The 24,406-nt window shown below is 45.5% G+C and overlaps 1 protein-coding gene across 1 annotated transcript in view; it reads right to left on the bottom strand.

The window, feature by feature from the left end:
* The window catches only part of SYT2 (synaptotagmin 2), a 137,757-nt gene that overhangs the window by 75,851 nt on the left and 37,500 nt on the right, over positions 1–24,406 (bottom strand). Inside the window, exon 2 of the mRNA XM_035122915.3 lies at positions 7,901–7,941. The gene's annotated coding sequence lies outside the window, so the exon portion shown is untranslated. The remainder of the gene's footprint in view (positions 1–7,900; positions 7,942–24,406) is intronic.

Below are 24,406 nucleotides of genomic sequence, written 5' to 3' on the forward strand. Positions count from 1 at the left end.
CCGGAGGTCCCACTCAATTAGCTCCCCCTCCATTTCTGAGACATCTGACATCATGGGTGGGGTCCTCATCCACATCCCTGACTGAGCTAACTCCACCCCTTACCTCGGGCTCCTCTGACAGATCCTGCCATTCCTGCTCCATTCTGCTTGGCATAATGGATCCCATGCCAGGATCAAGTTCAAGGTATTACTATTGGTGTATGAAGCCCTTAATGAAGAAGAAGAAGAAGAAGAAGAAGAAGAAGAAGAAGAAGAAGAAGAAGAAGAAGAGGAAGAGTTTGGATTTGATATCGTGCTTTATCACTACCTGAAGGAGTCTCAAAGCGGCTCCTTTCCCTTCCTTCCCCACAACAAAAAAATTCCTTCAGTAGCACCTTAAAGACCAACTAAGTTTTTATTTTGGTATGAGCTTTCGTGTGCATGCACACTTCTTCAGATAGCTTTCCCCACCAGCCCACAGGGGAAAGCTCATACCAAAATAAAAACTTAGTTGGTCTTTAAGGTGCTACTGAAGGAATTTTTTTATTTTACTTCGATCCAGACCAACACGGCTACCTACCTGTTCCCCACAACAGACACCCTGTGAGGTGAGTGAGGCTGAGAGACTTCAGAGAAGTGTGACTAGCCCAAGGTCACCCAGCAGCTGCATGTGGAGGAGCGGAGATGCGAACCCGGTTCCCCAGATTACAAGTCTACTGCTCTTAACCACTACACCACACTGGCTTGGGACCAGTTTATTGGCCCACCTGACTACTTCAATCAGCAGAACTAGCACCGTTACAGTTGCCACACAACTCACCCCACACTTGTGAATATTTTCTTTGGTAAGAGAGATTCATTGCAAAATTTGGAGTAGCATGAATTCTGATTGATGGCTGCATTTCATTTTGTGAAAATTCTGAGTAGTGTGACTTTTGATTGATGGCTGCATTTCATTTTGTTTTGGGAAGTGCAAATGTGGTAGGTGAACTGAATTGAAATTTAGTTACAGGAAGGTAGCCGCGTTGGTCTGCCGTAGTTAAAACAAAATACAAAAATTCCTTCCAGTAGCACCTTAGAGACCAACTCAGTTTGTTATTGGTATGAGCTTTTGTGTGCATGCACGTCTCGGAAGAAGTGTGCATGCACACGAAAGCTCATTTTATTTTGAACTGAAATTTGTTCCCCATAACCCTATCCAGAACTATTGGTTTTGCCCACATGCAAACTGAAGCAATAGTTGAATTGTATGGTCACCAGCTCCCAGTGGCAGCACCTCCTTCCCCTAACCGCCACCCAAGGGGCTTCTGAGGAACCATCTTGCCCTGAGGGAAGTGAAAAGAATCAGATTAAACTTGAACTCATGAAAACAAAGCAACAGGAGAAGAGGCACAGCAAAATGGAAGAAAGAAAAGAAAAGCAAGCCAGCAAATAAGGAGAACAGGTGCAGTACATAGTATGTATAATCCCAGACATCTGGGTAACAAAGTCAACCATTAGAATACTGTTAGGGGTCACCCCAATGTCCAGGAGTGGTGCGAGGTTCCAGGGATCTTGTCACTTAACTGGGGTTTCCTTTGGAAGTTAGGCACAGCGGAGACTGTAGTGTCTTTATGATACACAGTTTATTTACACATATTGACAACCTGTGTCTACAGTGGAACCTCGGTTTACGAACGTGATCCGTTCCACGGAGGCGTTCGTAAATGGAGGCACTCGCTCCCTGAAGGCATGCTTCTGCGCGTGCACGAAGCACTGATAGAGCGCTTCTGTGCACGCGCGAGCTGTGCAGATCGTGTCTGCGTATCCGACGCCGCAGAACCCAGATGTAAACACTTCCGGGTCCGCAGCATTTGTAAATGGAGGCATTTGTAAAGAGGACTGTTTGTAAACTGAGGTACCACTGTATAAGGTGAGAGAGAATGAGTTCAGAACATTCACAACTCGTTATTATCTTTTCTCCTTTCTTACGAGCAGCAGGGGTCTACAAACAGAGGAACCAGTCATGCTGCCTGTCCCTTTGTTACACCCTGCTCTAGCCAGGCGGCCAAGAGTTCTGTTGCCCCCAATTCTCCCACCCTTTTCAAACCTTTCACAAAATGCCACAATTTCTCTTCAGTCTACGTCATCTAAGCCTTAGATGGCGTAGACCAAGCATCCCCAAACTCGGCCCTCCAGATGTTTTGGGACTACAACTCCCATCATCCCTAGCTAACAGGACCAGTGGTCAGGGATGATGGGAGTTGTTGTTCTAAAACATCAGGAGGGTCGAGTTTGGGGATGCCTGATCTAAGCTGAAACCCTCAACCTTTTCTTTCGCTGCCCACTAACACACACAGCTGGAGGAGGAGCCCCACCCCTCCCTGTCTTGCATAGGCTTAGTCCTGTCATCCTCATGACTTCCCTAATGAGTTGATGACTGGCCATCATCAGCCTTTGTTCCCCTTGATGGCATATTTCCTGGTGATACCCAGCTGATGCAGAAAAAGGTTAGCCTGCTGTCAGCTCATCTACATTCTCAAAGCACTGATCAAGGGCTAGCACCCAGGAATCTAGAGGGGGTCAGGGCACCCACAACATGGGGGAGTCAGGGTACCCACAAAATCCATAGCAATACTTTTCCTCCTCCCTCCCAATCCCCTTTCCTTGAGTGTTGTGTATTTTTAGATGGTCTTGTAATAGATTTTTGTTAGCTGCTCCAATAGCCTTTTTAATGAGAATAACAAGATAAAAAAATTGCTTTAAATAAATAATAATATTTATAAATAAAATGTCTTTTATTGGGCATCAGTCTTGGTGTTTGGGAGCCTGTTAATATGGAAGACCTTAATTCAGAGCTTTGTTTTCTCGTGTTCAGTATTGCCTTGACTCTTCAAGCAAGAGAGTTTCTGAAATTAATGATGCCTTGCCCTGCTCCGTGTGCTGCTGCGATGGCATTTACATGGAAAATTAGAGTAAGACTGTTGCAGATGACTGAATGCCTTTTTCTGAGACAGAATTCAAGCCTCCCTGATTTTGCTTGGCCTTAAATGGATGAGCCAATAAATATAACTAAATGCTCACTCTGGCAATGTGCGCTGTCTTCTTTGTCATCATTTATTGTTCGTCTCTGTAGGAAAAGATCATCTGCCTACCATGTTTTATTACATCACTGCCTACCCAAAAGCTGGGATTTTCAGGAAGCCAAATGGCACACCAGACTGTGTGATGGTAAGATGCAAATGAAAACAAAGAGAAAACAAACAAAGCTGCTTATTGGGCGGGTGGGTGGGGAGGTTAATAGTGGCGATTGTTTTAGTATGGCAAGATCTAGCACCAACTGGTATAGTCAACTATACAACTATACAAACCCTAGAGGCTGCTTTGCATGTCTGACAGAGCACAGTATGCTGCTATTAGCACACTGGAGTTAGATTCTGAGATGCTGGTGATGTGGAAGTCTTTGGAGCTAAAAGCAGAGCATTTGCTGACTCTAGGTGGAATCTTTTCCCACTCCCTCCATCATCCAGCATAGTGGCACCAGATTAAAGGCTTCCCACAGTCATCTGGTTAGTCACTGTGAGAACAGGAGTCTGGACCAGGTAGACCATTGGCCTGATCCAGCAGGATGATCTTATATTCCTATGTAACTCTTAGTACTTCCATCAGTTGTCTTGCCTGTGGCTCTGTCGGGTGGTGTGTAATAACCCATCCCCTCCTCCACTTTACCCTTAATGCCCTGTCTCCTTGGGGTGATCATGGCCTCTAGCCCAAACCTAGCTCCTGGATCCCAATCTGGTGATGTGAAGTTATATGGGTTGTTGCAGAAAGAGTTTATGTTGTACATAGAGGGCCTCAAGATCCAAGGAAAGGGGACAGGCAATCAGGAAATGGAGAGGCTCAGCTTCCCTTTCTGTGACTGAGCAGCTGTGTCAATTGCAAATACAGTGGTACCTCTACTTACGAATAACTCTACTTACAAATATTTCTACTTACGAATGGAGCTCCGTCTGCCATCTTGGATGTGGTTTAGATAGGATTTTTTCTACTTACGAATTTTTAGATAGGGTTGCTTCGACTTACGAATTTTTTCGACTTACGAATGTGCGTTCGGAATGCATTAAATTTGTAAGTAGAGGTACCACTGTATAATGCACTGCCATCCCTAACCCCATCACATCCCTAACCATATGTGTTCCTTTTGATTCCAACCACAGCTTCAGCTTTTATATCACATGCTACCCTGATTCAGATATTCCCACTGACATGTAACTTTAATCTGACATTTGAATTAGTGTATGTACCCTCAAGGACAATCTTGGAAGCTACAGCTGATGCAAAGGATCTCCCCAGCCCACCTAAACTGAATACCTGGGAATACTGCCATGGCTTCTTATTTGTCAGTGTGGTGCAGCCAGTGTGGTGTAGTGGTTAAGAGCGGTGGACTCGTAATCTGGGGAACCGGGTTCGCGTCTCCGCTCCTCCACATGCAGCTGCTGGGTGACCTTGGACTAGTCACACTTCTTTGAAGTCTCCCAGCCTCACTCACCTCACAGAGTGTCTGTTGTGGGGGAGGAAGGGAAAGGTGATTGTTAGCCGCTTTGAGATGCCTTTGGGTAGTGATAAAGCGGGATATCAAATCCAAACTACTCCTCCTCCTCCTCCTCCTCCCCCTCCTCCCCCCTCCTCCTCTTCTTCTTGTGTGATTGGAGCTTGAGCCTCCCTCTTTTCTCCAAAAGCATTGGCCGAGGCTGCTGATGGGCAGCCTGGCTTCATATCCCAGTTTTGCAACATTACCATAACAAAGCAAGAGTTAAAGAGCAGAGCTGAGCTGTTGTCTAGGATGAAGGAAACGCTTCAGAGAGGAGTTTTGGGGTCTGGATCTACCATTGCTTCAGATAATTAAGTTACAAGGAAAGCCGTGGTATGTTATCCGGTACAATGTTGCTGCCTGCAAATATTCAACAGGATGACAATACAAATGAAGAGGAAAGGCAGATGATTAGATGTGTGTGTGTAATTTTTTTAAAAAGCATTGTTTAGGGCAGAAATGGTGAACCTGTGGCCCTCCAGATGTGGTTGGGCAATGGACAGGGTATGGGAGTTGCAGTCCAACAACATCTGGAGGGTCACAGTTTCCCTATTCTTGATCCAGCGTAATTGCCTGCATAGGGAAATGGTGGAAGCTAAATCACATATTATATCAGTCTACGTAACAACCTGGCGAAGAAATATATTAGAATATTAATATAATCTGTTCATGTCTGAGGCTGGGCATTTGTAAGCTACAGTGTTGGTGGACTCTCAGAACAAGCTAGTGGGGTATGTAGCTCTGTGATCATGAATTACAATTCCCATGATTCTTTGGGGGAAGCCCTGTGCACTGAATCATGTGTTAAATGTGCTTTAACCACCCTTGCCTCCAGGGGCGTAGCCAGGATCAAAACCAGGGGGGGGGAAGCCATGGTCGTTCAGGGGTGGGGCCAAGGCATGGGAGGGGCCACAAAGTGGGAATGTGGACGGGGCTACAGGGCCAGCGGGTCCGACAACATCGTGGCGGCGGTTGCCACCTTGTGCTTCTCAGGTTGGCAGCGTTGGCGGCTACCCTGCTTGGCTGGAGAGGACGAGAGGGTCGGGCAGGCGAGAGGGGGTGGCAGGGCGGGCGAGGGCAAGGCAAGGCAAGGCCACAGTCACGACGGCTCCGAGGCGTTGCTGCATAACAGCATAATATTTCAACCATGTCGTGGGTTCAAGCCCCACCTTAGGAAAAAATTCCTGCATTGCAGGGGGTTGGACCCTTGTGGTCTCTTCCGACTACAATTCTATGATTCTATTGATATATTACCATAGCATATGCATCATTCTGCTTTCTTGAATTGTCCTACTCCTAGGCATAGCAGTCAACTCCTAGGGGCCTAGGGGCCTCCCCCCCCCAATTACTGGTAAATACCGTATTTGAAAGAGTCACCCCCCATGTTGATGGGCTTTCTATGTGGGGCTTATCTGCCCCCCCCGTATTTTATTAAGGATGGAAGAGGGAGGGAAGGAAGTAAGAAATAGAGAGAGGGATAACTCATATTTGTGGGTGTCTCTGGGTGACGCTGTGATGCTGGAACTCTGCAGCAAGAGAAAGATACCGGTACACCTGTACAGGAGCCTTGTAAGCAGCTTTCTCTCTGCTTGATTTACAGCAGGCACGTCCAACAGGTAGATTGTGATCTACCAGTAGATCACTGGATGTCTGTGGTAGATCACTGCTAGATCACTGGCACCCCTAAAAAAAGCTCACCCAAAATTTTCCTCCTCCCTAAAAAAAGCTGAACTATGACCTGAAGCCCTAAACAAAAATGGGCCTCCCTCCCTCCTAAAAGAAGCTCAACAAGTTTGACCTAAACCCCCCAAAACAGGGCTTCCCTTCCTTAAAAAAAACTCAACAGCTTTGACCTGAACCCCCCAAAAGGGGGTAGATCACTCCCAGTTTTTAACTCTGTGAGTAGATCAGAGTCTCTTGGGAGGTGGCCACCCCTGATTTACAGTATACAGCTGCAGGAGGAGGGGCAGACTGGAACACCACTGCTTTTTCTAAACATCACTGTGTCTATCAGGCCCGGCTCTAGGTAGACCCCCGGTGGCGCAGGGCACCATGCCGCCGGCCCGCCAGAAAGGCGCCACGAGCTGTGCCCGCCCGCTGGCCGACCGATCCGCCGGTCCGCCACGCAGCTGCGCCTGTGGGAGCCGCGCTGCGCGCAGCACCCACCCGCCCACCGCGCTGGGAAACGGGGCGGGAGGGCGCCAGAGAGATCGCGCTGTGCCTGCCCGCCTGTCCGCCGCTGCGCCCACCCGCCCACCATGCTGGGAAACGGGGCGGGAGGGTGCCGGAGAGATCCGGCGCACCACAGCGGCAGGGGCATTTAAGATGGCCCTGGTGTCTATCAAAACTACAGCCCCCCTTTTCTTATTCACTTCCTTTTAGCCTTGCAGAGCCACGCTAGTCAAATTGAATCCTCTGCACCCTCATTAAATTGCCAATAGAATTCTTAATGCGATCCCTGAATGCTCATTAACAACTCCCACTGAAGAACAATAAGGTGAAGTGGTGAGCTATCACATCTTGCCTGGGGATATCTGCTCCATTGTCTTAACTGCTTAACTACCGGTAGCCACTTTGCTTTATTTATTTGATGTGTTTTTGTTACAGCTGTGTTCCCGCCCCCGCCCCCGCAAGTGGAGACTGAGCTGCTCTTGCTAAAGCAAAGCCCTTTCCACTTCAGTTTTTGGAGGGGAAAAGTGCTGGTTATGGTCTGTAAAATACATTAATTTTTTGCTTCTGGGGGGGCAACTGCCCCCTCCTGCCTACGCCCATGCTTGCCTCCATTTACGGGTCTTCTGAAAACTGTATTTTTTAAATAGGCCTTCAAAATACAAGCATCACTTTTTCACCAAGTGGGATATACTGATGTTCTTCTACAGCTTCCCCCATTCTTCCCCACTCCTAGTCCCGAGGTCCACTCATTTCCAACAAACTCTCCTGAAGACCCAGCCTGATAAAACTTCTATGTATGGTACTTTAAAAACTCCAGACGAGATGAGAAACTGATCTCACCATAACCTAGCTCAAACAAGTTTTAAAGGAGGTAAGATTTCTTTTTAATTAAATCCAAGAAGTTTTGGAATATGGTAAGGGTGCTGCCTGAAGGTTTAAGGCAAAATATGCTTTCAATTATGGATGATATTTTAATGAGTATGCACTTTCATAATGAGATACTTTTGCAGGGGGAAATGCCTCAATCATATGGTTCCTCCACAGGTTCAATAAAACAGCACAGGCATATCAGTGTGCCCTCCTCACAGGCACATCCTCCTATTGATTGTGATAATGCAGCAGCCATGGAACCACAAACACTTAGAATGAGATTCTAGCGTAAGAAGAGTGGGTACTCACCAGCAGGCTGGTCTCAGTGCCTGGATCACAATTTGAAAGGCCTGTAAGTAAGCATAATTTATAAATAAAAATAAAGTCAGCTTCAGCTCCCAAGCAAGCAGACAAAAGCAGATATGTGCAATTTCTTTTTTAAAAAAAGTTATTTGTGGAAACAAAGCCAACCTAATCACTTCATTGAAGGCATGCTTTCCATAGAGGTAATAACATTGGTTTACAGTTTATAGTGCTATGTAGGTTCTAAAATAGTGTCGGTGTTGCATTCAGAAAAGGTCTTAGTTGGAGGGGGGAGGGAAAATGCCTATTTCTATGATTCTGGTTTGATGAAGGAATGTGAGAGAGGGGTAAGCCAGATGTGGGGGGGGGCTCTACTGTGCACTGTATTGGCCCTTCCTCAAAACAAGGGAGTTCCCCTGCCAGCCAGCTCTCAGCTGCTGCATGCTAGGTCAGTTTCTTAGTGTTTGGTTGGATGAGGAGGCCAACCTGGCTTACATAACTAATATGTGGGTTGGGGAGCAGGGCGGTGCTGGCCTCACCCAGTCATGCCCACTGCAGTGGAGAGGACTTGCAGTTTCAGGAAGGGGAGTTGCTATAATCTACAGAAATCCATTCTTTCTCTGCAGGCTTCCTGCAGAGCAATGATGAAGAATGTGCCTGGTGTTGGGCCACTGGAGCAGAGCACACAAGCCCCCTTGTGTGTGTGTGTGTATACACATACACATACACACACCATATGAGGGTTGAGGTGATCACCTGTTGCACCAAGATACTCTTTCTTAATTTGACCTCCCCCCCCCCGAGAATAATCCTTGCATTAATCCCCTTTAACTCCATGCCCACACCCATTTTTTTGGGGGGGGGCGTTTGTTCAGAGCTTTTCTGAAGGGGACGACAGAGGACGAGATGGTTGAACAGTGTTCTCGAAGGTACGAACATGAGTTTGACCAAACTGCGGGAGGCAGTGCAAGACAGGAGTGCCTGGCGTGCTATGGTCCGTGGGGTCACGAAGAGTCAGACACGACTAAACGACTAAACAACAACAACAAGAGCTTTTCTGATTGCTGCCCCCTGGCTTCATCTGAGGTAGGCGCTGATGGTTTTGCTCCCAGCTTGATGAAACAACCACAATTTCTGCAGTGTTTTTTTATTGTGTGGAATCTAAGGGAAATGGCTGTTAGTATAGCAGTTAGCATCACAATGGCATTGCAGGCATACCAAGATGAGATTGGGTGGTCCAACCTCATGGTCATACCTCTTCCTTTAATGCCAAAGCAGAGGTATGTGGGAAAAGGGGAAGGTAAAGGACCCCTGGATGGTTAAGTCCAGTCAAAGACGACTATGAAGGTGTCACGTGTGTGTGGAGAATTGTACCTACATTGTATTGTTGGTCAATATGGTTTTGGCATGAGCACCACTTTCCTGCCATATATGGGATTGGGGTGAATTATTTGGTTTGCAAGCATCAGGTGCATTAATTGGATAATCAGGTGAGGAATTGGATAGCAGTTAAGCTAAAACCAATCTGTTAGTCTTTCAGCTGACACATAGGTTGTTGTTCTTGCTGTTATTTTAGATCAGGGATGGGAAACCTTTGGCCCTGCAGATGTTGGATTATAACTCCCATCATCCCTGACCATTGGAACCCTCACCTGATGGGAGTTAGAGTCCAACAACAACCACAGGGCCACATCTGGAGGTTCCCTGTTCTTGCTTTGGATGCAGATACTTCAAACAATCCCAAACATGCTGGTGTTCCCTAGGCCATAAGACCCATATTTTAAATACCATCTGGATGACAAACCCTCTGGTATCTAGAAAATACAAAAATGCCAATGCACAATAAGGCAATTAATTTAGGGGGAAACTAGTCCTCTGATGAATCTGTTTCAAACCTTATGATTAATAATAATTTTATTGTTTATATCCCGCCCATCTGGCTGAGTTTCCCCAGCCACTCTGGGCAGCTTACAGCACATATACAAATCTTAACATTTAGACTTTCAAATATAAGCCCCACATACATTGATGCCATCAAGTATGTGTGTTTAGAACACTGCTTTGGCGTGGAGACTCTAACAGACCTGCTGCAAAGCTTCAGTAATTAGGCTCCACTAGTTTGATGTCCAGCTAGAAATCTGTGACAGCTACACAAAATAACTACACCTGCTGCACACTCCATCAATATATGTCCCAATGGGCTCTACGTTGGCTGGAAAGTATGAGGTCAAATCTCCAGGGTGCGCAAATTGGCACACTGAATTTAGCAGAACTGCGCAGAGCTATTGTAGTGTGTGTGAAAGAAAGGCTGAAAATATATGGGTGAAAATGCACAACAGATTAAGATTCAGGGTGTTTTTAGGGGGGCTGAAGGAAGAAGCAAAACTGCTAACTCATGATTGTTTCCAGGTCAATCAAAAGCAACCTGATTCTTCAACTGCGGGAAGCAATCTGGGTCAGATATAGAAAGAAATGAGGTAATGCAGTAAGGAAGGAGGGTGGGGGGAGAGATGTGCTGCTCAGGAGCTTTTGAATAGCTGGACCCAAGTTAATAAAGGAACCCTGGAAGCATCCAGAGAATATCTTTGTTAATGAGCTAACTGAATTGGAAGTGACACAAAAATTGAGTAATGCGGAGACCATTTTTCTACATATTTGTTCCCTGCCTTTTCTCTAAGGAGCTCGTGGTGGCTTATACACAGTTCTCTTATTGTATCCTCACTCGTTAAGTCTGAAAGATACTGCCTTCCCCATAGTCACCTAGTAAGCTTAGTTAGGATCATAAACTGGAGCTTTAAAAATGGCTGCAATCTTAAGCACATTGACTTGAAAGCCAGCTAAATCAAAATCAATGGGAATGTTCAGGTGGGACAAAGCTGATTTCCCCATCCCCTCAAAATGTGCTTGCCCCGTCAATGCCCACCCATGCCCCAATTTGGGTGTCCAGTGCTGCCATCACTTCCCACCATGAGCTGCAATGTGACCTCGGGCTGGTCAACAGCTGCCTTAGTTTCAGAAATATGCTTGATCAGCATGGCAGCTTCCAATGTACCCAGTCCGCCAAAGAACAGCACGCTCAGCATATCCTTGGTATTTGTGTGTGCTCTGACAATTTCCTTGGTCTGCTAGTCAGCGCACTACTTTATTTATTATTAATTTCAATGCATAACCCCCCCCCCCATCCACCTCAGTTCCTTCCAATCCATCACCTGAATATCTTAAGAAATAGCATAAACATGATTGCAGCCACTCAGGCAGTCCTCGGAGATATAAAGAAACATTGTTAAAACACAGAAACTGCCCCAGCCTATCCTCCGTCCTGCAGGAACAAACATGCTATACATTGCTGAGCCTTTGCTAAACGGGGCAGCAAACGTTTAATTGCTTAATGAGCGCAATTAAATTAAATGCTATGCACATTTATGCGGTGATAGACCAGACTGAAGTCAGTGGGACTTATTTCTTTATTTATTGCATTTCTGTTCTATCCTTTTCAACAAGCATCTCAAGGTGGCATACATGATTCCACCCCTCCTCGCTGAATCCCCACAACAACCCTGTGAGGTAGGTTAGGCCAAGAGGCTCAAGTGAGCTTCATGACTGAGCAGGGATTTGAATCCTGGTCTCCCATAACCATTACACCACACTGGTTCTTTTGAGTAAATGTGTGGAGAGCCAGGCTGCAAAGCATGGGGGAGATAACCAGTGACCGCCCACCTGTTGTTAGGATGCAACTACCATCAAACCCAGCCAGGATTGCCAATGGTCAGGGGTGATGGAAGTTGTTGTCCAACAACATCTGGAGTGCCACACCAAAATTTGCCCCATGGTTCTTTGGATTGACAGGAGTTTTGCTCTTGAGGACCATTGAAGGAGGTGTAGCTTCCCAGAAGGTTGTGCCTAGTTACTTCAGGGCTCCAACCTTCCATTTCTTTGCAAGGCAAGACTGAGCAAAGACTTCTTTGTTATCTCTCTTTCACATTCATGTGCTGCTCTGTGCACACCGGCCGTCCCCATATGCAAGGAAGAACACAGGAACTGCTTACCAGGAAGTGGCAGAATTATGAAGTGATGTGGGCTTTCCCCCACACACATACAATGTTCCTGCAGTCATCATGTACCTTGGGCAAACCAACATGAGATTTTCCTTGTTTGTCAGGTTTGGAGAATCCTTGCAGATTGTGTGCATACCTGCCACACAGCTTGCCACAATGGTGCGCAATGAAGGTGCATGTCTGAGATCCAGGCAATTCCCTATGCAGAAATGACCTCAGAGGACAAATTCAAAGAGGACTCAGCATGAGAAGAATTGAATCAGAGGCTGTGCAGTCTGAGAGGTCATCACGTCCTTTGATAAGTGGGTTCCTCCTGGGTTCTCTTGGTCTTTTTGACTTGCCTCTCTTTATTCCTTCTTCGCTCACTCTTTACAGCGGATGCTAAAACTACTCTGAATAATTGAAGTGTTTCAGACCACTGGAGGTAATTTATGTGCTAATCACAGGGAGAAGATGGATCACCACGGCGGCTGCTGGAGGTTTAGGGAAGCAATTGAGGTAAGGAGTTTGTGCCTCTGCCTCTTCATCTCCATCGAATGGCCTCCCAGTTCCACCATAAGCCCAGATCGGCGGCGGCGGCAGCCCACACCTTGCCGTTAGGCTGATGGTTAATGGGCTTGGCAGAATCAGAGCTAAAGCTCCCTGGGATCCAGGGATGAAAATGCAATTGAGGTATCATTAAGTCACATCCGGCTATGGAACCTCTTGCTGGCAAGGGTTTTATGTGAGCTGAAGGCACCTCCAGCTCAGAGAGAAGAACTCTCAGCTTCTCTGCCTTTTTGTCTGTCAAGTGGAGTCACATGGCTTTTGTCAGAACCTTATTTTTATTTGTATAAACCAGTCATTCAGCACTTTTGGAAGCAAAGGAAGGGAGAAGTGAAGCCAACTAAATTAACTATATCAGATGGCAATTGGGGGAATAGCAAATGTAGTTACTGCCAGGGCCAATGAGAAAAGGCCAATGAGAGGGAGAGTGGAGATGCACTAGTTAGCCCCGCCGTCTCAAAGTGGATCCCAGTTGCTTACCATACCATTTCCCACATGTTGGAGAACAAATGTCTCCTGCAGGGAACCTGTTCCAATGCACCATCAGGGTCCAAAATCATGCAGGGGAGCCGACATTGATGTTATGTTTTTATTGGGGGGGGAAATGTATTATTATTTTTTGAGGAACTTCCTCCACAAAGCAGCTTGCAATCCCTAATTATTATTATTATTTTTAAAAACCTCCATCTGGCAATAAGATATAAAAGCATGGAATGCAGTCCAGCGAAAGAATAAACCAGCATAAAAGTGAAGAGCAGATGCAGGATGTAATACAGAATACAGATCACAAAACAGCTTTAAAAAATAAAAACCAACAATAATTAAAAACTGTGGAAATAAAACAGGGTATTTCCATAAGAAAAAGGATTTTCAAATGTACATCACAAACCCTACAGCGTTGTGGCTTGCTTCAGCTTTAAAGGGAGAGAATTCCAGAGAACTGGTCCCACAATGCAAAGAGGGCATGCTTGAGTCACACATATATGACCACAGCAGGCTCTGTTTTGCAAACATTTGCTCTCCAGTGCATGCATGCATCTATCTACCACAATTCACTGCATAATCATCACCACCACTTAATAATAGCACTCTGTTTTGTCACTCAAAAAATTGGACAATTAGCTTTCATTGCATAATTGTTGCATGGCAGCTTCTGAGATTCTGCCAGGCCTTGGGCCCCTTCCTTTCCTCCCCTAGCTGCCCTGCACCTCTCAGTCTCGGCCATGAGCTCCTAGGCCGCCTTGGGTGCTTCCTGGCGCCGCATGGGGGTCCAGTGCAGCTGCCTCTCATAGAGTCAGGTGAGCTGGGAGTTGGCCGGGGGGGGAGGGCGGGCTCCTGAGGCAGTGAGAGCTGGAGTCTGGGCCCTCATTGGCTTGCCAGCCCTGAGCAGAGGTATCGTAGCTGGAGGAGGCAAGGTGGCTGCTGTTGTTGCTGCTGCCGTCGTCTTGGGCTTGCGCCCCGGGACATCCCAGCCAAGAAGGGGAAGCAGTGGCCAAGCAACCACCTCTGCTGCTGGTCCAAGGCCCTTTCCTCTGCCTCCACTCCTGTAATTCACTGCATAATGGTCACACCCTCCTTTTGTGAAAATGGCATAGAATCTGCAACCATTATGTGGTGAATTATGGTATCATCATCATCTATCTATCACCTACCTACCTACCTACCTAATAGATCTATCTATCTATCTATCTATCTATCTATCTATCTATCTATCTATCTATCTATCTATCTATCTATCTATCATCTATCTAATCTATCATATTTATGTCCCACCTTTTCTCCAAGAAGCTCAGTGCTGTGTCCATGGTTCCGTCCCTCCTAATTTAAACCCCACAACAACCCTGTGAGGTAGATTAGGCTGAGAGGCAGTGACTGGTCCAACATCACCCACTAAGCTTCATGGCTGAGTGGGGATTTGAAACCTGGTCTGCCACGTCCATGTACAATACTCTAACCACTGCACCACGGTGGACCAGCAGTGCCTCCTATTGGCTATGGTCTACACTGTGCTGCCCTATGCCCTCTCCAGCCTGCCTGTCACACAGATGTACAGTACATCTGGTTTTTTTTGACAAACGTATTCTGGTATCTCCCATAAAAGCATGGATGTGGAGCCTATGGCCCTCCAGACATTGTCTGACTCCCATCAGCCCCAGCCAGCATGGCTAAAAATCAGGGATGATGGGAGTTTTATTTCAGCAATATTTGAATCGGGGAGCCACGGGGTCCTTATCTCTGAGTTAAAGGACAGCAGCCAGGTTGGAAAAGGCTTCCACCCAAGACTGGGGAGAACAACTGATCACTCACAGTAAGACAGCAGTGGGCTAGAATCATACACTATATACTGGCCTCACTTAGTATACAGCAGCTTCAAACGTCAGCCAAAAATACCGAGACAGGTAAACAGAAAGCGTACAGACTTTGAAAAGTCTTTTGACAATGGTAACAAAAGGTTTTTCCTCACACACATAATAAACGCACTGCCAGCAGTCAGACGCATAGCTGCCTTTCTCTGGTAGAAAAAAGGATGTCCTGAAATAATGGCAAAATGATTTTTTTTTACTGGGTTTGGGTTTTTTTTGGCACATCAATAAAAGAGAATGACTTGAAAGCGGTGTACAGATTGGGACACCATTCAAGTGACCATTCTCATTTCACCATTTATTTACTTACACATGTGGATACCCCAGCACCACACTTGGGGGCCTCAGGCTAGGTTTGAGGATACAGAGAAGAAGAATGCCTGGGAGTTCAGAAGGAACTCCTGGGGGTTACCATCACTTCCCCACCCAAGCCTTCCTACAGAGGTGGTTGCCTCACTCTGCCTAATAACAGAGCTGGTCTTATCACTTATGTCCCACTAAGCATCATCCAAAGATGGTGGAATGAAGAGATATTGCGTGTGGTTGGGCAGGCAAATTCATGCGGGAGGAGGGAGTCCATGTTGCCAGACTAAAAACTGGCAGCTAGCCCAAGGACAGCCAGTGGGATTTGAAAACAGAATTGCATACCTTCCTTCAGGTACCCAGGACCCAAGTCATGTATGGTAAAGATCATCACCAGCATTTTGAATGGGACTCCGAATGGTCTGGTGAAACATGTCCCCCCCAAAGCATCTCCAGTTATTACCCTAGCAGCTGTGTTAGTATTCTCACTGCAGCCTTCAAAGGCTGCCTCTCATACAACACACTGCAGTATTCTCGTGCAGCGCATTGCAGTATTTGAGGTTTCCGGTGCATGGATAACCACTGACCAACTTATCTCTGTCCAGGAGGAATCTCAGTTGGTGCACCAGCCTCAGTCCATTAGGATCCCTAAGGGTGAGTGCAATGCTGTTAGGGGAGAATGAACACAAATCATCTACCGATAGTACTTCCATCGTGTCAGGACCAAGCCTCAGTTTCTTGGCCCTTTATCCTGTCCATTTCTTATCCCAAGCACTGATCTAGCACTGGATTTGGTATTCTAGGCCAGGAACAGAGGCGCAGAAACACTGTAATGCATTATGTTCCATCGCTTGAACCTTTAAAATGTAGACAGCTTGACTTTTAGGACCTGAAACCAAGGTGAAATCTACACCATACATGGCTTCCCCTAAAGAATCCTGGGAACTGTAGTTTTTAAGGATGGTGGGATTTATAGCTCTGTGAGATGTAAACCACACTTGCCAAGAAGCTGTGTACTTTAAATGTATGGTGTGGATGTGACCCAAGCTTAATGCCAAAGCACCCCAATGCTGAGCTAAGTTGGGGCCAAATGTAAATGAAATGCTGTGGTTTAAGATGCAATGCAGGCTGCTTGAATCATCCAGTGCTTCTGATGCTTGCATAGCTGCTGTGTGTTTGTTTGATGATACAGTCAGTCATTAATGACTTACTTTGTGTGCCCAAATTGTGAGCTTGTAACTTGTCTTTGGATGTTTACCCATCCGCTGAGAATTTTCGTGTCCTGTCAGAAAAAGGATTTATTTTGTTATATTACCCACTCAAGATTTGTTGCTCTTGACCATTCTCCTTAAACTGGAATTACCAGGAGCAAATGTTGGAATGAAAAGAGCAAACTGTGAAAATAAAAAGAGAAGAGAAGAATCTCTTCCCCATCTCTTCTCTTCCCCATCATTCTTCTTCCACTCTGTCCCCCCACCCTTTCCTTTGTTTTCTGCCGCTTATTCTTCGCCATCTCTCTCCCTGGTCACTGAAGACAGATACTCCTGACACTAAGTGAACAAACTGGTCCACTGGGATTGCTGCTATTGCTGAACTGGCACATTTTCCTCCTACTTCTGTTGGCTACTTAAAGACAGCATCTTTTCTGGGAATGTCCCCACAGAAGGTGGCTGTGCAGCATTACAGTGGTAAACGAGGAGCCACAGATGTCTTTCCCAGGGACAGGGTCTGATTTAGTTTCAGGGCATTCTTACCCCTTGTTTACCTTGGGATGCATATCCTTTTTGACCTGATGTCGGTTTGAATCCAAGATGGATGCCGTAGATTCAAAATGGCTTCACCATTGCTATGCATTTGCAGTTGCATTTCTATATCTCCATTAGTCAAAAGTTCCTACTGCTCAGTAGTCCTGGTTTAAAGTCCTCCTAAAATCACTCTGTGTGTGTGTGTGTGTGTGTGTGTGCGTGTGCGTGTGTGCGCGTGTGCGCGCGTGTGTGCGTTACACATTTGATATACTGTTCCCCTCACTTCCTTTGTCAGTAACATAACTTCTTAAACAAATATATAGATCAGACTATACTATGGATAACTTCTAACATTCTATAATTGCAACACTAAATCAAAGAGAATATGTTTCGGCACTTTAATTTTAAGCCATATGCATTATTAAGATCCTTCATAGGGCTATCTGGAATACAGGGCTGGGCATTAATCACTAGCCACATTATTAATGTGACTGCTGTTATAGTACGAGAAAGGCTCGGTCTCCCTGATGGGTACATTTTCCACATAGAGAACTTTTGACACAGGAGGGGATTTTCAAACAAGCAATTTCTCACATGCAATCTGAGATCACACAGCTGAGTGGAGGAGTGTGCTGTAGCAGCAGCTGAAAAACAGAATTCAGTGGTGCCTACGAGTAATAATATTAGCCATAGTAGTAGTAGTAGTAGTAGTAGTAGTAGTAGTAATAGCTGCCCTTCACTCAATGATCCTAGAATGGATTACAAAAATATCAAAATTAAAACAAAACACTACCATTAAAATAGTAAAATCACAACCACAAAACCATGCAATAAAATTTTTAATAAAACGCAAGTTTTAGAAGACAGTTTTTCATGAGTTCCAATTCATTATGGGGCAGCTGTTGACATCAGATCTTCTCATGTTGCCAATTTTCAAAGAGTTTATTGGTTTCTCTTTCCTCTTCTTCTTTTGTTGCAGCCTGTGTGATGGTAGTCTGAAACTGGAAATGAGTAACAGCTAGTTTGATGGGAGAGCGGTACTCTGAAATTTGGTTGCCAGGAGCCAGGGACCTGGCAAAGTTGCCCTGTCAATGGGGTTGTGGCTGTGAAAGGACATGGCATACATGTGCTTCTTCCCTGTGTCACCCATGTCCTGCCTGTTACTCTGCTCCCATTTCAGCTGTTCTGCCCATGCATCATTGTCAGCAGAACAGCTCTGCTGGCGGAGTGTTCAGCTGCTGTAAAAGGGCAGAGTTTCTTGTGTGCTTTCCACCAGCAGTAGTGCATTTTGCATTCTGTTGGCATAGTGGGACTTCTGTCACATCCAGTATAACCCCTCAGCTGGCATAGCTTCAGTATAGAATGGCATCTTAAAATACTCTTCTGCATTTCTTGGAGGACAATGTAACGTAGAAAGAGGGGAACTATTATAAAGAGAGATGAAAATCTATGGCCCAGAGGTATATGACTGGGGATGTTTGAACTTCTTTCCTTGCTCCTGATCTATGAGGTTGGTATGCCCTCGGTCCGCTTGTATGGCGTGGAGATGTGGCCAGTCTACAAATACTCCATCTGGATATGGGAGGCACAGCATAGAGTTCATCAGAAACAATGGTTGTCTCTTAAAATGATTCCAACTTTATCCATGCCACAGAGATGGTAGCAAGAAGAAAAACTAGGAAATTTTCATACTCATTATGCACTCCCTTTCAGAAACAAGCCTAGAGAGATCATTTCAGTATTTATAGTTTGCAAAATTGAATTCAACCTGCAAAATACTGTCCGGTCCATAATTACACACACACACACACACACACAGAGAGAGAGAGAGAGAGAGAGAGAGAGAGAGAGAGAGAGAGAGAGACGTACCCCAGTTCACGGATCCATCTCGTTTAGGTAGGACATAGCTAACAATCTAAGGGCAAAATAAAAAAATTCCTTCAGTAGCACCTTAAAGACCAACTAAGTTTTTATTTTGGTATGAGCTTTCGTGTGCATGCACACTTCTTCAGAACAACTTCTTCAGAACAACTTCTTCAGAACAACTGCTTCAACTCAGACCAACACGGCTACCTACCTGTAATCTAAGGGCAGCGACTGTCCCTGAATATCTGAAAACATCTACACCAAAGCCCGTGTACTTTTGTTAAACTTATCTGTGGCTTTCCAGCTGCCACCAAGAAAATGAATGATTCCCAGAGCAGCTATGAATTAGCTGTGCTCTTCACCTACATGTGCTTTATGAAGCTCACAGAGGCTGCTTGAATTACCACCACATTTAGAGCCTTTATTGTCCTGAATCTAATATAAAGACATGGCAACATAACAAGAGGTAAATGAAATAAATCTGAGGGGAAACTCAGAAATCTGTGTTGTTGTAATGGAAGCTCTGCTACTGGGGGCTGTTACAAATAAATGGCCTGTTGCTCATGTAATCTTATAGCATGCTCTGCTTTCACCCAAGGGAACTGGAAATTCCCAACCTCTCATTCTCTGACACAGGGATGGGGAATGTGCAGCCACCCCAGAGATTGCTGGACTGCAGTCCCCATAACCCTTACCAGTGGCCATGCTGGCTGGAACTGGTGGGAGTTGGGATTCAGCAGAGTGGCAGCAGGATCTCTGCTTTGTTGCATGTTACAGCATTGCACAAGTGTTGCCAGCCAATATAAACAAAGTTAAGGTAGACTGTACTATCTTCAGTGACTGGTGACTGGGAGCGGCCGCCGAGACCACATAACACCGGTCCTAAGAGACCTACATTGGCTCCCAGTACGTTTCCGAGCACAATTCAAAGTGTTGGTGCTGACCTTTAAAGCCCTAAACGGCCTCAGTCCTATATACCTGAAGGAGCAAGTCCACCCCCATTGTTCTGCCTGGACACTGAGGTCCAGTGCCGAGGGCCTTCTGGTGGTTCCCTCACTGCGATAAGCAAAGCTACAGGGAACCAGGCAGAGGGCCTTCTCGGTAGTGGCGCCCGCCCTGTGGAACGCCCTCCCATTGGAGGTCAAGGAGATAAACAACTACCTGACATTTAGAAAACACCTAAAGGCAGCCCTGTTTAGGGAAGTTTTTAATCTGTGATATTTTAATGTATTTTGATATTTGTTGGAAGCCGCCCAGAGTGGCGGGGAAAACCCAGCCAGATGGGCAGGGTATAAATAAATAAATAATAATGTATGATCCAGTGGTTCTGGAGCTGGTGCAGCCTTCTAGGACCATACAACTTCAAGCTGCAGGAGGGAGAATGCCATTTTATACTTCACCCTCAAAAAGCCTGTTTGCACATAGAAATGTAGCATGTCAGGGAGAAGGCAAAGCTAGAATCTTTGATGCTACTGTTACATTTTTCTACTTACAGGTGTTTTGTTTTTGTTTTTATAAAAAAAAATCTAATCTAATCCATCTACCTAAGAGCATTCAATAAAATGAAAATGTTCCTTTTGAGGCTTATATTTGCACTATTCTCCATCTCATTTTAAAAAATAAAATGCTGTGCTATATTTCAACCCAGTGGGGTTCTGTGCTTCTCAGTAGAACAATAGGGGGCTTCTTATTATAAGACTATGTTTAGGGTAAAAATTACATTTAAAATAATAGCTTTCATTAATATCCAAATGCCTTGGGAGAGATTGATAGACTAGGCACTGGCATTTCCCCCTTCTTCTATGTTGCCCTTCTTCCAGCCAAGAGCATTCCCCCACCCCCAGACAAGACTGTTACCTCCAATTAATGATCAGTTTATAAGTGTGTTGTTGTTGTTGTTGTTGTTGTTGTTGTTGCTGCTGTTGTTGTTGAGAGCATTTGGTTTCTCATCAACTCCACTTTGAGACTGTGCTAGAATTCTAAGCTGGGCCCCAATTAGAAACAAAATTTCAAAGAAGGCAGGTGGTAGAGGAAACCAGAACGGGATTATACTTGCTCAATTTATTATGTTGTCACAGAGCCCAAAGCTTCAACTTTTCTAATTTCTTCCACCTCCTATAGGAAACTCAACACACATGACCCTCCCTCAGGCATAACCTCTTTTGCAAGCATCCACATCCATTGAAGCCCCACATATCTATCTGAATGTGCAAATAGAAGAGATATTTCCGGATGAGAATGAATGGCTCAAAAATAAACCAAGCTGCTTCCCAAAAAGGTACCGGTACCCTTCAGTACCCCATGAAAAAAAACACTGACTAAGAGTGTAACCTAAAGATCAAACAATTTGGGGTGTGTGTGCGTGTGAGGGGGGAGGGTTATGGTCATGTTATCTTCAAGCCAAAGGTTCCCCACACCTGCCCTAAAGAAACCCTTGTGTTCTTAGGAGCACAGCTTGAAAACTATTGGTTTTTTTGCAGGTAAGATACAGTGTCATCAAACACATTCTTTAGGTAATATTAAACTAAGCATTCCTACAGAGCTACTCATAGGTAAGTGAGTGCATGAAAAATGCCTCTGTAATTTCTAGTGAAATACAGTGAAGGTCTGCCCCAAGATTTTCTCATTAGTATTGTTCCAATTCCTCCAAAGTCCTATAAATCAGTGCAATTGATATCAAAGTAGCTATTTGGACTGGCAGGAGCCAAAGGGTCTAGTCCTCTGTGTTTCATTTGATTACTACATTCCAAATTGATAAGTATTATCCTCTTTACATTGCTTGGAATTGATTCTGCTCTAGTTCCTGCAGTTTGGATAATTAAAAGACCAAGCCAATGGTTCCCCAACAGGCTGTGATGTGATGTGTTTAGTTTGCTCTAATCACCTGAGAATATGATAGATGCCTGCTGTGGTTAGGAGATAGAAATTTTGCTTTTAAGAAAATAATTTTATTCATAAAAATATGCCACTCACTCAGGCAAGTACCTACTTGGATATGCAAGGGATCCAAATTAACTACGCCAAGGGGCAACCAGATGAGATCTGGCTCCTGAATGGCCTGTTTAGTCAAGGTCAAGCTTCCTTTCCGTGAACAAGGCTTTTTTTGTGGCAATAGTTTCACAGGGACAGAACATAATCTCTACCCAGAGTGTCCTGCTGTGGCAATGTTCAGAAATAAATTGTATTCTCACAGTATTTCCAGCATAGCATTGCTCAGGTGCATTGTGGGAAAGCTACAATGGTACCTCTAAACGGAATAGCTCATTCATGGAAGCTGCCTGGTGTGAACCACAACACTGCAGCTAGGTAAGGAAGGGGACCCTGCCTAGGCCTTAGCTGCCAAGTCTCCCGCTGAAAAATGCAGGATCAGCAGCGGAGCGTCCAGCGGAGTCCAGACATATGTAGAAGCAACTTCCGGTGCCAGTGCTGCCCGATTTCCAGTGCCCAGACATAGGCAGAACGGCACCCGAAATGGAGCCTCCCTGGCAGGTAGGAAATCCGGGGGATTTCCGGGATTTTTTTCTGTTCGGGATAACAGTGGGAAATGGGTTAAAATCCAGGGATTTCCCACGAAAAACGGGAGACTTAGCAGCTGTGGCCTAGGCTAGAGGCCCTGCATTTCTTCACACATGTCTTAATCTGATATGCCAGTCTTTTGGACTACAACTCCCATAATCCCCAGCCAACATTGGTTGATGAAGGCTGTGATACTCTAAACCAGGCATCCCCAAACTGCGGCCCTCCAGGTGTTTTGGCCTACAACTCCCATGATCCCTAGCTAACAGCACCAGTGGTCAGGGATGATGGGAATTGTAGTCCAAAACATCTGGAGGGCCAAAGTTTGGGGATGCCTGCTCTAAACCAGCACAGCACATTCTTCTGTTCTAGCTACATCAGAGCTGGCTGAGCCATTAGGCAGGATAATGCAGCTGCCTCAGGTGGCAGAAGCCCCCAAGGCAGCACTGCTGTGGGCACCCTGCCTGCCCTGCTGCCTTCATATCCTTGCTGTGGATGTGGCAGGGTATGGAGCAGTGGCAGAGTGGGTGGTGGTGCAGGAGGCAGCAGCAGCAGGTATTGTGGTGGCAGCAGCGGCAGGGCAGTGCGGCACTTCAAGCCGTTAAATGGGACACACTGCCCCTGAACTATATCAACACAAGGCACTTGGCACTTATCCATATCTACAAGACATAGATGGGTGCACATCTGAAAGATTCTGTGCTGTGGCCCTTTCTACTGGGCTGATGGAAGATACGTAATTCCTTTGGTAAATGAAACTCCGCAGGAGGTTACAGGGCTTATCCTCAAGTGCAATGAACTTGATTGCCTCCTGCCTTCCCTACAGTTGTTGAATAAGAAAGAGTAGGAAACAGACTGTCTGTAATAGATCAAGATTAATGAAGTTCCAACAGCAATTAATTACAACACTCTTTGATAAGCAGTTACAGTAGTCTGCACATGGTCATTAATAATTTTCACATACACCATGTTTGGACAGTTTGTGAAATCGGGTTACACTGTCCTCTTCCTAAAGTCATTTGGAAGGATACGAAGATGGCAATCTACTGGTAACCAAACAGCTGATGCAGATGGAAAGAGATCCATTATATTTAGTGGAACCATTGGTGAGGGCTTGGCTGGTGGGATGTCCAATGGCTGTTGCTCCATCTCCGTTTTGCTTTTGACCTGCCATGTGACTTTAATTGAGCAATTTTGTGTTTTGAGCACTTTCCATCTCTAAATACACCCCAGTGTGGTGAGATGCAAAATGTACTACATATGCCTTGCTCTAACAAAGATGTGTGTTGTTGTTGTTGGAAAGAACCAACTCAGCCACCAGAGCCGCGCGGTTCCTGCTTTGTAGATGTTACTGTTATGGCATGTCAATGGACCACATGAAAGCAGTTCTTAGGCCTTAATTACCAGGCCTATTGGATGGACTTTGCTTTAAGTTACTAAGGGAGTGCCTAAACTTGTCAGGCTGGAGCATCTCTCCATTTTTACTCACCTATCCAGATCCTTTAAACCAGGGGTTCCTCAACTGTGGTCAGTGACTGGTCCAAGGTCACCCACTAAACTTCATGGCCAAGTGGAAATTTGAACCCTAGTCTCCAAGATCCTAGTTAGACACTCTAACCGCTTCATGACACTGGCCCCACACATGAATGCTGAGGTGTTATGTTACAGCCGTATGACAGACTATACCACCTCAGACTGTGAACGTTTGAGCTTATCCTTTCTGAAATCTTACCAAGTGATGGGAATTGTTTGCGGGGTGGAAAAAGGAAAAAGATTCGCAATATTATGAACACTTCTTTATTGGTACTATTCTTGTCTACTGTTGGGGGTGTGAAAGGTTGGGCTGGAAAGAGGCTATATTACAGTAAAGGCTTCTTGGCAAATCGTGATTAAGATGCTGCAATTTCAATGCCTTTGCTGGTGGAACGAGACTTAAGTGCAAATTGGTCTCTAAAGCAAATTCACTGCCACTGCCTTTTATCTACTCTGCTAGCAGACATTATCGTTGTCCAGCAAAGCAGCATTGTTGACCTGAGCACCACACTCATTATTCAGCAGTATTTTACAGCTGCTCATTCATCTTTTTGCTTAACTCCCTTGCACTTCCGGGCGCCAGCT

Source organism: Zootoca vivipara, chromosome 7 (assembly GCF_965207765.1).
Source record: "Zootoca vivipara chromosome 7, rZooViv2.hap1.1, whole genome shotgun sequence".
Taxonomy (NCBI): Eukaryota; Metazoa; Chordata; class Lepidosauria; order Squamata; family Lacertidae; genus Zootoca; species Zootoca vivipara.